The sequence below is a fragment of the Triticum urartu genome, chromosome 1 (assembly GCF_003073215.2).
Source record: "Triticum urartu cultivar G1812 chromosome 1, Tu2.1, whole genome shotgun sequence".
In the NCBI taxonomy this organism is placed as follows: Eukaryota; Viridiplantae; Streptophyta; class Magnoliopsida; order Poales; family Poaceae; genus Triticum; species Triticum urartu.
Genome location: NC_053022.1, coordinates 496,985,180 through 496,998,085, shown reverse-complemented (window position 1 = coordinate 496,998,085; position 12,906 = coordinate 496,985,180). Strand labels below are relative to the sequence as shown.

The 12,906-nt window shown below is 42.0% G+C and overlaps 3 pseudogenes; all 3 read right to left on the bottom strand.

Moving 5' to 3' along the window:
- Positions 1-7,493: 7,493 nt before the first annotated feature.
- LOC125532975 lies at positions 7,494-8,579 on the bottom strand (annotated as a pseudogene).
- A 459-nt stretch (positions 8,580-9,038) lies between these two features.
- Positions 9,039-9,954, bottom strand: LOC125532974 (annotated as a pseudogene).
- A 453-nt stretch (positions 9,955-10,407) lies between these two features.
- Positions 10,408-11,689, bottom strand: LOC125532973 (annotated as a pseudogene).
- Positions 11,690-12,906: the final 1,217 nt, after the last annotated feature.

Below are 12,906 nucleotides of genomic sequence, written 5' to 3'. Positions count from 1 at the left end.
TCAATGTGTGTGCAACTAGACTACATTACAAGTCAACTGAGCACAAAGTAGATCAAGCTTCATCAGGTCTGCTGTGGCACTGTCGGACGCATTGAGGAGGTTGGACTTGAGTGCGGTCTGGCTCTCGGGGAAGAGGAGGGGCCAGAGTCGGAGGATGTCGTCGGAGAGAGGAGTCTGCGGAGAAGGACATAGCCATGGTGCGGAGCTCGGCGATGGACGGGTCGAAGGAGGCCCAAAGTAGGGACAAGGCTTGGAATCCACTACTAGATAGTTGGTCGGGGTAGTAGACTAGTTGCACGTTAAGTTGTTATGGTTGGTAGGTTGCAACCTCGTATGAAGTTAGATCATGTAGCTCCAAAGTTGGTTTTAAAAAAAGTTGCACCATGTAGTGCTAAAGTTGCACAATACAGTACTTTAGTTGCACTATATAGCATCAAAGTTGGCATCAAAACAATTTTGTCGAAACATACCTATGCGGGTTCTAGTATCAAAGATCTCGTTGCGATGAATCCAACTGTGAAAACGGATCTGAATTCCAACGTGTGATTTAAAAGATATGATTTTTTTTAAATTTAAGAGGCCAAAATAAATAAATATTCGTGAATCTATTTTTCAGACTAGTCTGTACGCATTTAATCCTAACAAAAAGCATTCGCTAGCTGACAAAAAAAGACACACATATAAATAACAAGCCGGCCGTTCGTTCCTACGAAAAAGTGCACATGCACTTTTAAGATTTCAGGAAAAAAGTTTGAGCACAATAGGCATCAGTATCTAAACTGCTTTTTTCGGTTAGAAAACCAACACGGACTCCTTCTTTACTGGCCCTATTCGTTTCAAAGGGTTTTCACAGGAAATCTACAGAAAGTGTTGTTCCAGAGGAATTTATGCAAGATGGTCATTCGGATCATAGGAAATGCTGATTTGATTTCCTCTAAAATAGTGCTCTGACGACCTGATTCCTCGGAAATGAAAAATCCAGCCCGGACCCATGTTACATGTATGCCCAAGGCAGATCGGTGGCTTTCTAAATAAACAATTCAGTAGGCAGGTGCTTTACGTAAGAGAAGCACCATGCAACCAAATTAAAAAAAAAGAATCTTAGCCTTCTTATATTAGCATCTAAGGATGTGTTTGGTAGCCTGCATGATTCTGTCATAATGTTCCTCTCTGAGACATGTTAAGTACAGACATGCTGAGTACATACAACTGCAGTTGTTTGATAGCCTGCATGTGTACGAACATGCTGAGTTGAGACTTTGTTTGATAGCATGTATCTGTCAGGACATGCTGGTCTTAGACTTTGTTTGGTAGGCTGTATTTGAGATGGTTAGGATATCATAATTACAAATACATGATAAAAATTTGTGTGCACAATTCAACGGGTTCTTGGCAGCATACATCATTTGACCACCATTTCGACAATATGTAAATATGAAGAAAAAAATACCACTTAAAATATTTAGACATATATATTTGTCGGCAATTATTAATTTATTTTCAATAATAAATACATAATGTTGTTCATTCTTAAAAAAAATCTGTGAATCAACACGCCATCTTGTCACAAACAAAAAGAATGAACATGTGAAAATTGGTAGGTGTATTTTATATAGAGGCAAAATTGCATAGCATGCGTGCTTGATTTTTTGTGACACAGATACAAATACACTTAAAGAAATCTTGTGGCATCGAACGACAACAGACATGTTGAACTATTTAAGAACCATGTTATTAAGAAAAGTAACTTGGTTGAACCAATAAATCTTTTGATCCATATTACATATAGTCTCATTCCAAATTCAACTTATTAAAGGGATAGTTCTCAAAAAGCACCAACTAACATCAACTCAAACAAGATCAGGATTCTTCTTCAAGATACGCTTGAACAATGCATTGCGGACTTTCTATCCATCTTCACAAAATTAAGGCCTTTTCCCTTATGTTCGGTCAGATAATTTAAAACAGCCAACCGCTTAGCGAGATCATACTCAACAAGGTCCATTATAGCCTTGTACAACTCATGGTGTGTTTCGGTATGGCATGTGTTGTTGATAGCACTTGCAATCTCACGCACAGCATCAGACATGTTGTTAACCTGGATTGAGTCTTCTTCAGTCATAACAGATGTCCTCTTCCTCTTCTTAGTTGTACTAGGAGAAGGATCATTAGTTTCACTAGCACCAACAAATACGAACTCAGCCCCAACAGGACCATTCACAAATCCCTCGCCACTTGTTCCTTGCCCCTCCACAACAATGGGTTTTCCTTTGCCCTCCACATCAACAGGTTTTCCCAATGGCACACCAGAGCCCATTGAAAACCTCCCAGTGGTGAGCTTATCAGCGAAGCAAAGTTCCATATAATTGTAGTGCTCAAGCGGTGTGTTCAGTAATTCAGCATCCGTTGGATGGTCCTACAAAATAAAACGACATTTCAACATTTAAGCAACATAAGTAACTAATTTCAGCACAAAGAGTAACTCGTTTCAGCACCATTTCATCAATGAAGTAATCCATTTGAGCATTTAAAAAAATTGCAATCGTACCTGAGTGTGGCCTAAATAGTGTTGCTCTTCTAGGACTATCATTTTCTTGTCATCGTCCCAAAGTGCACCACTTAATCCACGGAGATGAACAATTCTTTGCCACCTAGTCCGCCACTTGCGAAGATGATTGTGCACCTGGGTGTTACTCACATCATAACCAACAAAAGTGGTCAAAGCCTTTGCAACTTTCATTTTATCGGCCTCCTTGAATCCTTTGTCAGTCCTAACACCTTTTGCTGCTACATCTGCAAGACCTTTCAACATGATAGCAGACATAGGCGGGGTCTAATTCATGACCTTTGGGGCCTTCTTGGCTTTAGCACCAAGATCCGGAATCTCTTGCACGTCATTATCCATCTACAACATATATTCCAGAAAAAATGTGATATCTTGCAAATTATACCAACTAAAAAATAAGCACGATTCACAAACAAATAAGAAATAAGAAAATCAACACAAACTGTGATGAATGGGAAACATGATCTGCGTTTAGAAAAAAAAATCGGTGCTATATAAACTAGCACCATCTCTCTCAAATGATACAACCTGAGCATCTAGCAGTCATGTCGTACTAGGAAAAGACATCTAGCAAAACAACTTGGACATCTACTGTATTTAAAAGATCAGTCTATTATTAGTAAAAAAGTATGCCGATGCAACCTGGACATCTAGCAGTCATGACGTACTGGGAAAAGCCATCTAGCAAATCAACTACATCTATCGTATATGTCAAAGATCATTCTTTTCAATCGAAAAGAACAATGCAGATGCAACCTGGGCATCTAGCACCAAACATCAAAGGACAAACAAAAGAGAGGATAGTTTTTTTGTTCAAACATCAAACGCAAACATCTTCTAATCTACTTTCTCTCTCAAGGTCCATCTATTTCTCATTACGTGCTACCTGATTATAAGCAGGAGGGTGGAAGATTGAGGAAGGAGTAGGAACGGGAGGGAGGACAGTAGAACGAGGAACAAGAGGTACGAGGGAATACCTTGCTAGGCGATGGCAATGGCGAGTTGGAGCAGCGGCGGCGCGCGGCGACCAGAAGATGACAAGGCGGCGAGGAGAGAACGGGATCGCTGGGGAGTTGGGAGAGTTGGGGTAACCCTAGCGTTAGTGGGTCCAGATGGGAACCGATGGGTTGGGCTCAGATTTTTTCGTGGGTTCGACCCATGCATGCTGACCAGCGAACCTCCTTTCACATGTTCTCTCCTGAGCGTGGCTACGGGGGTATTCGGGGTGAGCAGAACATAGCTGAGGAGACCCCGCGCAGGCTACCAAACAACGAAAAGTGGGTCGAGTAGGGAACATACAGGCTTATGCAGGCTACCAAACACATCCTAAAATGATGGAAGTCTCCCTCCGTTTTCCCTATGCTGTGCCAAACGCACATTGCTCTCCTTAGTTTTGCACCTCTATTCCTTTGTCATTCCTACGGCTCCCTCAATTCCTACATTTACTATTTCTATGAACCGAATAAGGCCTTAGTGCTTCACGCTTATTTTGTAGGAGTAGTGCTTCACGTTCTATCGGATTAAGGGAAATAAATGTGTACGTACATAGCAAAAAATGCGGGGCAATTTTTTTTGGCAAAACACTTTAAAAATAATAATGATGATGTTACCGGTAATAAATCATGCATGGAACTCAGACTAGAAATACATGGAGAGAGGCACCTGATGATGGATTGTGTATTCGTGAGGCAGATTTGGTCGAGCATGGGCCGACTAACGAGGAGGGTGGACCTGGAACCGAGGCAAAACGACAAATACAACAATGGGCGATGAGGCAGGACGGGAACTCAACCAGTGGACGTGCTCATAAAGCCAAGTGCCGTCTTGGGATGTGGATGATCCGGAAACACAGGAATAATGTGGTCTTTAATGACGAGAGGCCGTCCGTCCCGCGAACCATTCAATGCATCCAGGATAAAGGTAGACTATGGGCAAAGGCCGGAATGTTCAAAGGCGACATGGTAGGCTTAGAAGTAGAGCAGGTAGCGCGGGGCAATACCGAGTAGTCCTTTGTAAGTTTGGGGTGATCTCGGGCGAAGTCCGAATGTAAATAATCATGTAACTGTGGACTTGTGGATTCGGGACTCTTTCCCCTCTCTTCTTTAATGAATGATATGCACACTCGTGCATATTCGAGAAAAAGAAATACATGGAGATCTATTAGTACAAATACTTTATATTTCAATTCTGACATTTTTTAAGTAATGAATCAGGATGTATGTTCTTTTTTTTTTGCAATGGACGATGTATATTCTAATTACAATGGTTGAAATTCTAAATATCAATGGGAAGAAGTAAGGCATGCAAATTATTTAGTATAAAATAAGTACTCTTCATCGGAAAAAATAGTCGTTAGAAGGACACGTGAAAACACATACAATGTACATACATAAGATACATACCCCATCCCGTTTCAAAATATGAGGCACATAAGTAAACATATTGTCAATGTCTTAAAACTTTGACCACTAAAATATGCAAAAGTATAGGGATTGGACATGTGAAAATAGCTTTCATGTTCAAACTTTTATGCCATACCCCGTTTTACGCTTTTTTGATGTATCATAAGTGAATATCACCGCTATAATTGTGAAGTGGAAACTGAAAATAATCAAGTGCCATATGTTTTGGAGTGGATACAACACTATATAACTATATAATTAAATGGAGCAGATCGACACATAAACCGTCATGGAAGAGTCACCAAAACTATAAATGAACGTATGAACATCGTCATCATTTATGCTTGATGAATTTTGTTTATAGTTGTTATTTAGTTCAAGGAGACTAATAGACTGATAAGCAAGTGATCGAGTCAATTTTATTTCTGGGAAGAAATGAGGCAGATGAGCGAGCTGAAACATATCGCCATTATGCAGAAGGTGCACAACTCTAGAGGACCTACGGATATCCCAATCATGTATGCTCGATGAGTTTCATTTTCGGTCGCAATTGTGTTGACGAAGACCTATGGTGTGGTGGCAAGCAAATGAGTCAGATTTTATTTCTAAGAAAAATGAGCGAGATGACGGACACACTAAAATTTGGAAGAGTAAAAAAAGTTAATATAAGGGATATTATGTTGTTTCAAAGCAGCGACCTCATGATATATGTTTTTTTTGCAAGAATCATGATATATGTTATTAAGGAGCTAACATGGCTGATGACCGATGGACCAAGAGAACATCGTAAAGACAATGCATCACATTTGTCCACATGGACTAAAAATATTCGGTATGTTGTTTATATGATGGGTCCTAATTATAATGGTTGAGAATTATAAACTGAATGCAAATGGTATATATGTGTATTTGCACCGAATAAGCTATGATGGAAATCAAAGTGAAGCAATGAGTATTAAGTGCATCCCTATCAATGATGATATTGATATTACTTTGTATAGGTTGTGAATAAGAAATAAAAAAATATGTTTTCATCTTCACTAGAAATTTGCTTGGTCCATTCTGCATGTACCATACAACTGCCTTCGACCATATATTGTCCTTCTAACATTGGAACAAATTAAATGTTTGTGCCAAGCAAAATTGAAATCCATACAAGTATGATATGCAGCCAAAAAACGCTACACCATTTCAAGATTATTTTATTATAGAGTAAGAATCCTGAAAATTTTAAACAAATACAAAGATGTTTCAAAATATATATTAAAATGGTAGTGGTTTGAACTGAATAAAAAGCTATTATATTGAGCTAACTATACGTGTTTCACTGTAATATAACTTTTATATAACTTCATCTATATTTTTAAATATCAAATGACAATGTAGAGCTGAATATGATCAAGTAAGAATTAGCATTGAAGAATAGATTACTGATGAAAAACATAAAGTATGCTAATATGCAATAAATCTATGTACGTAGAAGCCACTACACTACTAATGGTGAGCCGGATTGAGGAACGGACAACCATGTTCATATGTCATCAATATTTAGATTTATCGTTTGGTTGAAACTAATTTTTAGTTTGTAAAAATATCATGATGAGCCATCATTATTTGGTATCACTATGAACTAATGGTCAACAATTGAAAACAGACCGAGTAAAATTTATAAATTAGCTACGAATATAGTAATAATTTTAGGTCACCCAAGAAAAACTGTACCAATTTATCAACGATCCCCTTGCAATGACAACATTATGTATAGAATATTCATGCAAAAATAATGATGAAATGTTTTATCCGAAGAAAAATATAAATTCCATCTGTAGATAGATAATATGTTGGAAATCTAGCCGCGCAAATGCGTGGGTCACCCCGCTAGTGGATCTCATTAAGAAATAGAAAATAAAGATTCTAATACACATGAATCTTTACTTTTCACTCCAATCTTTTCAGCCTTTGACACCAGACCACATTTTTTCTCTCCAAGCACCCGCCTCCTGCAGAGGATACGGCTTTCCTATTTGAACCTACTTTACTTGATATCCAATCCTACATGGCATGTGAGGCATCACCCTGGGGCTATACATTGTACATGCCCTCAGAAACCCCAAATTCAGTGGCGGAGCTCACCTTGTCGGCGCTATTGGAGAGGTTCGCGAAGCTGCTACTGGCCGCCGGGAAGCTCTAAGTGGAGCCGTGGTCAACTCGGTGAAGAAGACAATGGGCGTGGTGGAATAATTTATTTATGAAACGATCGTAAGATTACCTCGGGCGAAGAATAACATATTCAGTGATGAATAGTATTATTATACATTTGTTTGTGTTGGGGGAGGGGGGGGGTTGTTTGTGTTAGGGAGGGGGGCATTGGCCCCCTCATCTTAACACATACCTCAACCGCTGCTAATATGTTAGTATGCTGTATTTGTGATGTAAAGACATTTTTATATCAATTGGACCACCCATACCAAAAATCCTGGCTACGCCACTGCATCGAGATCACCTGCCCTGCCCTGACTAGATCCCTAGAGCTGCACCATCAGTAGCATTCTTCCAGCAGATTTCTTCCCTGTGTATTATTTACAATTGATGGATAAGTCTGTGATCGTGTAATTTCGTCGTTTAAAAAAATTTATTGTATGTGGTACATCAAGATGACAAGTTTGCTTAGTGGTTCAAACAAAAGACTTTAAATAAAGATCATACATACCATGCAAAGCAGATGAAAGACTACCCGGCGTAACATAGTCATAAACCAGGAGCTTCTCTTCCTTGGAGTAATAGAAAGCACGCAAGGGAACAACGCCCTGGTGCTGGCCAAGCATGTCAATTATCTCCATCTACTGTTCGAATACTTTCTTTCCTACCACCACCTCCTTCAGCCTCTTGACCACCACTGTCGTGCCATCCTCAAGACCAGCTTTGTAGGTCGGACCGTAGCTTCCTTTCCCAAGGACTTCACATGAAGCCCTCAACAGATCATCCAAGTCGAAATCATATGAATAGCCCTCAAGGAAAACTAGCTTGTTCCTCTCTGCTTCTATATCACCGCTGTATTCTGGCTTGGATTTCTTGGCTCTTCCCACAGCTTTATGCTCCATGACATGATCACCACTCCTGTATTATGGCTTGTATATCTTCCTCTTGCAGATGCATACCACGAGAATGACCATTATTATCACAAATATAACTATTGTGCCTACAACAACCACTGCAATTTTGACAGGTTTCTGACCCCTGTCCGGGGGAGTTGGAGCATTGGGAGGAGGTGGTGCGGTTCCTGGACATGGTTCCAAGGGAAGCCCACATAGGAAAGCATTATCCAAGAAAGAATTGGCTGGAAACTTCTGCAGAGCAGCTGGAATGGGCCCACTAAGGTTATTGTAGCTCAAATTCAAATACCTCAGTTTGGGGAGGTGAAGATCAGGGATGGGTCCAGAAAGTGAGCTGTTCTGGAGAGACAACCCAGTAAGCCGAGTCATATTCTTCACTTTCAATGGGATTTCTCCGACAAATGAGTTGTACAACAGGTCGAGGAACGCTAGTTTTGAAGCTAGGGAAGTAGGTATTGTGCCTGCAGTAGGACTGTTTGGTCCTATGCCCTCCAACATACATGGCAAGCTTCATGCCTTTGAGGTGCTAAGCCTTCGGTCCAATCGTCTTACTGCTGGCCTCCCCACTGATGTCGCATCCATTCCATATATATGTCTGCACTCTCTCTACCATCGGCGCAACAACTTGTCAGGCGGACGGGGGCATTGGCCCCCTCATCTTAACATGTACCTCAACCTCTGCTAATATGTTAGTATGTTGTATTTGTGATGTAAATATATTTTTATATCAATTGGACCACCCTGACCAAACATCCTGGCTACGCCACTACATCCAGATCACCTGACCTGACCTGTCCTGATCAGATCCCTAGAGCCGCACCATTAGTAGCGCTCTTCTAGTAGATTTCTTCCCTGTGTATTATTTACAATTGATGGGCAAGTCTGTGATCGTGTAATTTAGTCATTTCAAAAAAATATTGTATGTGGTACATCAGGATGACAAGTTTGCTTAGTGATTCAAACAAAAGACTTTAAATAAAGATCATACATACCATGCAAAGCAGGTGAAAGACTACCCGATGTAACATAGTCATAAACCAAGAGCTTCTCTTCCTTGGATAAATAGAAAGCACGCAAGGGAACAACGCTCTGGTGCTGGCCAAGCCTGTCAATTATCTCCATCTGCTGTTCGAATACCTTCTTTCCTACCACCACCCCCTTCAGCCTCTTGACCACCACTGTCGTGCCATCATCAAGACCAGCTTTGTAGGTCGGATCGTAGCTTCCTTTTCCAAGGACTTCACCTGAAGCCCTCACCAAATCATCCAAGTCGAAATCGTATGAACAACCCTCAAACAAAACTAGCTTGTTCCTCTCTGCTTCTATACCACCGCTGTATTCTGGCTTGGATTTCTTGGCTCTTCCCACAACTTCAGGCTCCTGGACATGATCACCACTGTTGTATTCTGGCTTGTATCTCTTCCTCTTGCAGATCCATACCACGAGAATGACCATTATTATCAAAAATATAATTGTGCCTACAGCAACCACTGCAATTTTGAGAGGTTTATGACCCCTGTCCGGGGGAGTTGGAGCATTGGGAGGAGGTTTTGCGGTTCCTGGACATGGTTTCATGGGAAGCCCACATAGAAAAGCATTCCCCAAGAATGAATTGGCTGGAAACTTCTGCAGAGCTGCTGGAATGGGCCCACTAATTCAAATACCTCAGTTTGGGGAGGTGAAGATCAGGGATGGATCCAGAAAGTGAGTTGCTCTAGAGAGACAACCTAGTAAGCCTAGTCATATTCTGCACTTTCAATGGGATTTCTCTGACAAATGAGTTGTACGACAGGTCGAGGAACACCAGTTTTGAAGCTAGGGAAGTAGGTATTGTGCCTGCAGTAGGACTGTTTGGTCCTATGCCCTCCAACATACTTGGCAAGCTTCATGCCTTTGAGGTGCTAAGCCTTTGGTCCAATCGTCTTACTCCTGGCCTCCCCACTGATGCCGCATCCATTCCATGTCTGCACTCTCTCTACCTTCGGCGCAACAACTTGTCAGGCGGAGGGGGGCATTGGCCCCCTCATCTTAACACGTACCTCAACCTCTGCTAATATGTTAGTATGTTGTATTTGTGATGTAAATACATTTTTATATCAATTGGACCACCATGACCAAAGATCCTGGCTACGCCACTGCATCCAGATCACTTGACCTGACCTGTCCTGACCAGATCCCTAGAGCTGCACCATTAGTAGCGCTCTTCCAATAGATTTCTTCCCTGTGTATTATTTACAATTGGTGGGTATGTCTGTGATTGTGTAATTTAGTCGTTTCAAAAAAATATTGTATGTGGTATATCAGGATGACAAGTTTGCTTAGTGGTTCAAACAAAAGACTTTAAATAAAGATCATACATACCATGCAAAGTAGATGAAAGACTACCAGGCGTAATATAGTCATAAACCAAAAGCTTCTCTTCCTTGGAGTAATAGAAAGCACGCAAGGGAACAACGCCCTGGTGCTGGCCAAGCCTGTCAATTATCTCCATCTGCTGTTCGAATACGTTCTTTCCTACCACCACCTCCTTCAGCCTTTTGACCACCACTGTCGTGCCATCCTCAAGACCAGCTTTGTAGGTCGGACCGTAGCTTCCTTTTCCAAGGACTTCACCTGAAGCCCTCACCAGATCATCCAAGTCGAAATCGTATGAACAAGCCTCAAACAAAACTAGCTTGTTCCTCTCTGCTTCTATACCATCGCTGTATTCTGGCTTGGATTTATTGGCTCTTCCCACAGCTTCAGGCTCCTGAACATGATCACCACTGTTGTATTCTGGCTTGTATCTCTTCCTCTTGTAGATCCATACCACGAGAATGAGCATTATTATCAAAAAGATAACTGTGCCTACAGCAACCATTGCAATTTTGAGAGGTTTCTGACCCTTGTCTGGGGGAATTGGAGCATTGGGAGGAGGTGGTGCGGTTCCTGGACATGGTTCTAGGGGAATCCCACATAGAAAAGCATTCCCCAAGAAAGAATTGGCTGGAAACTTCTGCAGAGCAGCTGGAATGGGCCCACTAAGGTTATTGTAGCTCAAATTCAAATACCTCAGTTTGGGGAGGTGAAGATCAGGGATGGGTCCAGAAAGTGAGTTGTTCTGGAGAGATAACCTAGTAAGCCCGGTCATATTCTGCACTTTCAATGGGATTTCTCTGACAAAGGAGTTGTACGACAGGTCGAGGAATGCTAGTTTTGAAGCTAGGGAAGTAGGTATTGTGCATGACAAGTTGTTGCGCTGAAGGTAGAGAGAGTGCATATATGGAATGGATGCGACATCAGTGGGGAGGCCAGCAGTAAGACGATTGGACCGAAGGCTTAGCACCTCAAAGGCATCAAGCTTCCCAAGTATGTTGGAGGGCATAGGACCAAACAATCCTACTGCAGGTAGTCGCAGCATACGAACACGCTTCCCGTTTGGTGTGCATGTAACCCCAATCGAAGATGTGCAGACTTGGGTTGTGAGGCTCCAGTTGACCTTCCGTGGATGAGGAAGGGACACAGAAAAATCCAAAACGGTTTTTCTTATCAGTGTTCATATCAGCTCCTTTGGCACAAGGAAGAAGCAGACCAGCAGAAAGAAAAGCTAGGAGCATAAGATGTTGCATTGTTAGGATGTCAGTGAACAAGCAGAACTAGAATGATAATCCGAGGATCATCAATGTTTCACTCCTGCTGCATAAAGGAAAAGAGTACATTACTGTCTAAAATCACACACCCTACCTACACATCACTGTCCCAAACTTAGACTAAAATCACAAAACTTCCACTGCAAATCGATGGTGGCAGAGCATAAAACCACTGATAGTAGAAGGTTGGGGGAAGATTACTGCACAAAACACACCATTGATGCCAAGCGAGGTTTGGCGGTCAGCTGGTGTGAGCATGTGTTCAATCTGCACAAGCTTCCCCGATCGGCTGAACGTAATCAGGGGGAAATGTCAGGGCAGGTAGAAATAAGCTACCCAAGCACATTAGTTGTCTAACATGGAGATGAACATCAAGCCACACTAAACATAGGTGCAAAGCAAGAAGAGATCCAAGACTGAGGAGAGAGAAGCATCACGGGAGAAGGAGGATCCCGATGTCTCTCTATGAAGATATCACGGGAGGCCGAGGAGGGAGAACCATCACGGAAGAATTCCTTGGCCTCTCCCTGGTGTGGTCTCCTCCCTCCCTCCTTTGAGGTGTAGTAGTGGAGTACAGTGCACGTGTGTGTGTGTGTGTGAGCGACTATGTCTGAGCCCAACAAACAACTAGTTTCAGTAAAACCTTCTAGCATCTGATGTCTATAACAACTCTTATTGATATCTACTTCCAATGCTGAAAACCTTCTAGTATCTTTGCAGAGACTGATATGTATCTACAACAACTCTTACTGATGTCTATAATCCTACAATACTTTAGAATATTTCCAAGTTTTAATTGAAAATGATTTAGCGAAAGTTTCAGCAAATTGCTCTTCAGACTAGTAGTTCCAAACAATGTTTTCCAAGCACAAGCAGAGTAGCATCACTCACCAGGCGTCCCGGGCGTGACGAGGACGATGTGGAAGAGCAGGCCGCTGCTGGGCAGGAGGTCGACAAGGAGTGGAAAAATCCTACCATCACGTGTGGGGAAGCACATGACGAGGTTGGGGACACCCAGCTGCGTGACCAGCTTCTTCCTCAGGTGGAATACGGACTCCCCCTGAAATCGAACGCGCCATGGCTAATGCGGGTCCCATAGGTGCTCACCTCATCGCACACGATCGCCCACGGCAGAAACAGTCTGGTCAGGCTTTTGGGGAGGGGGAGCTGCAAGTGAGTCACAAAGAACCATCATG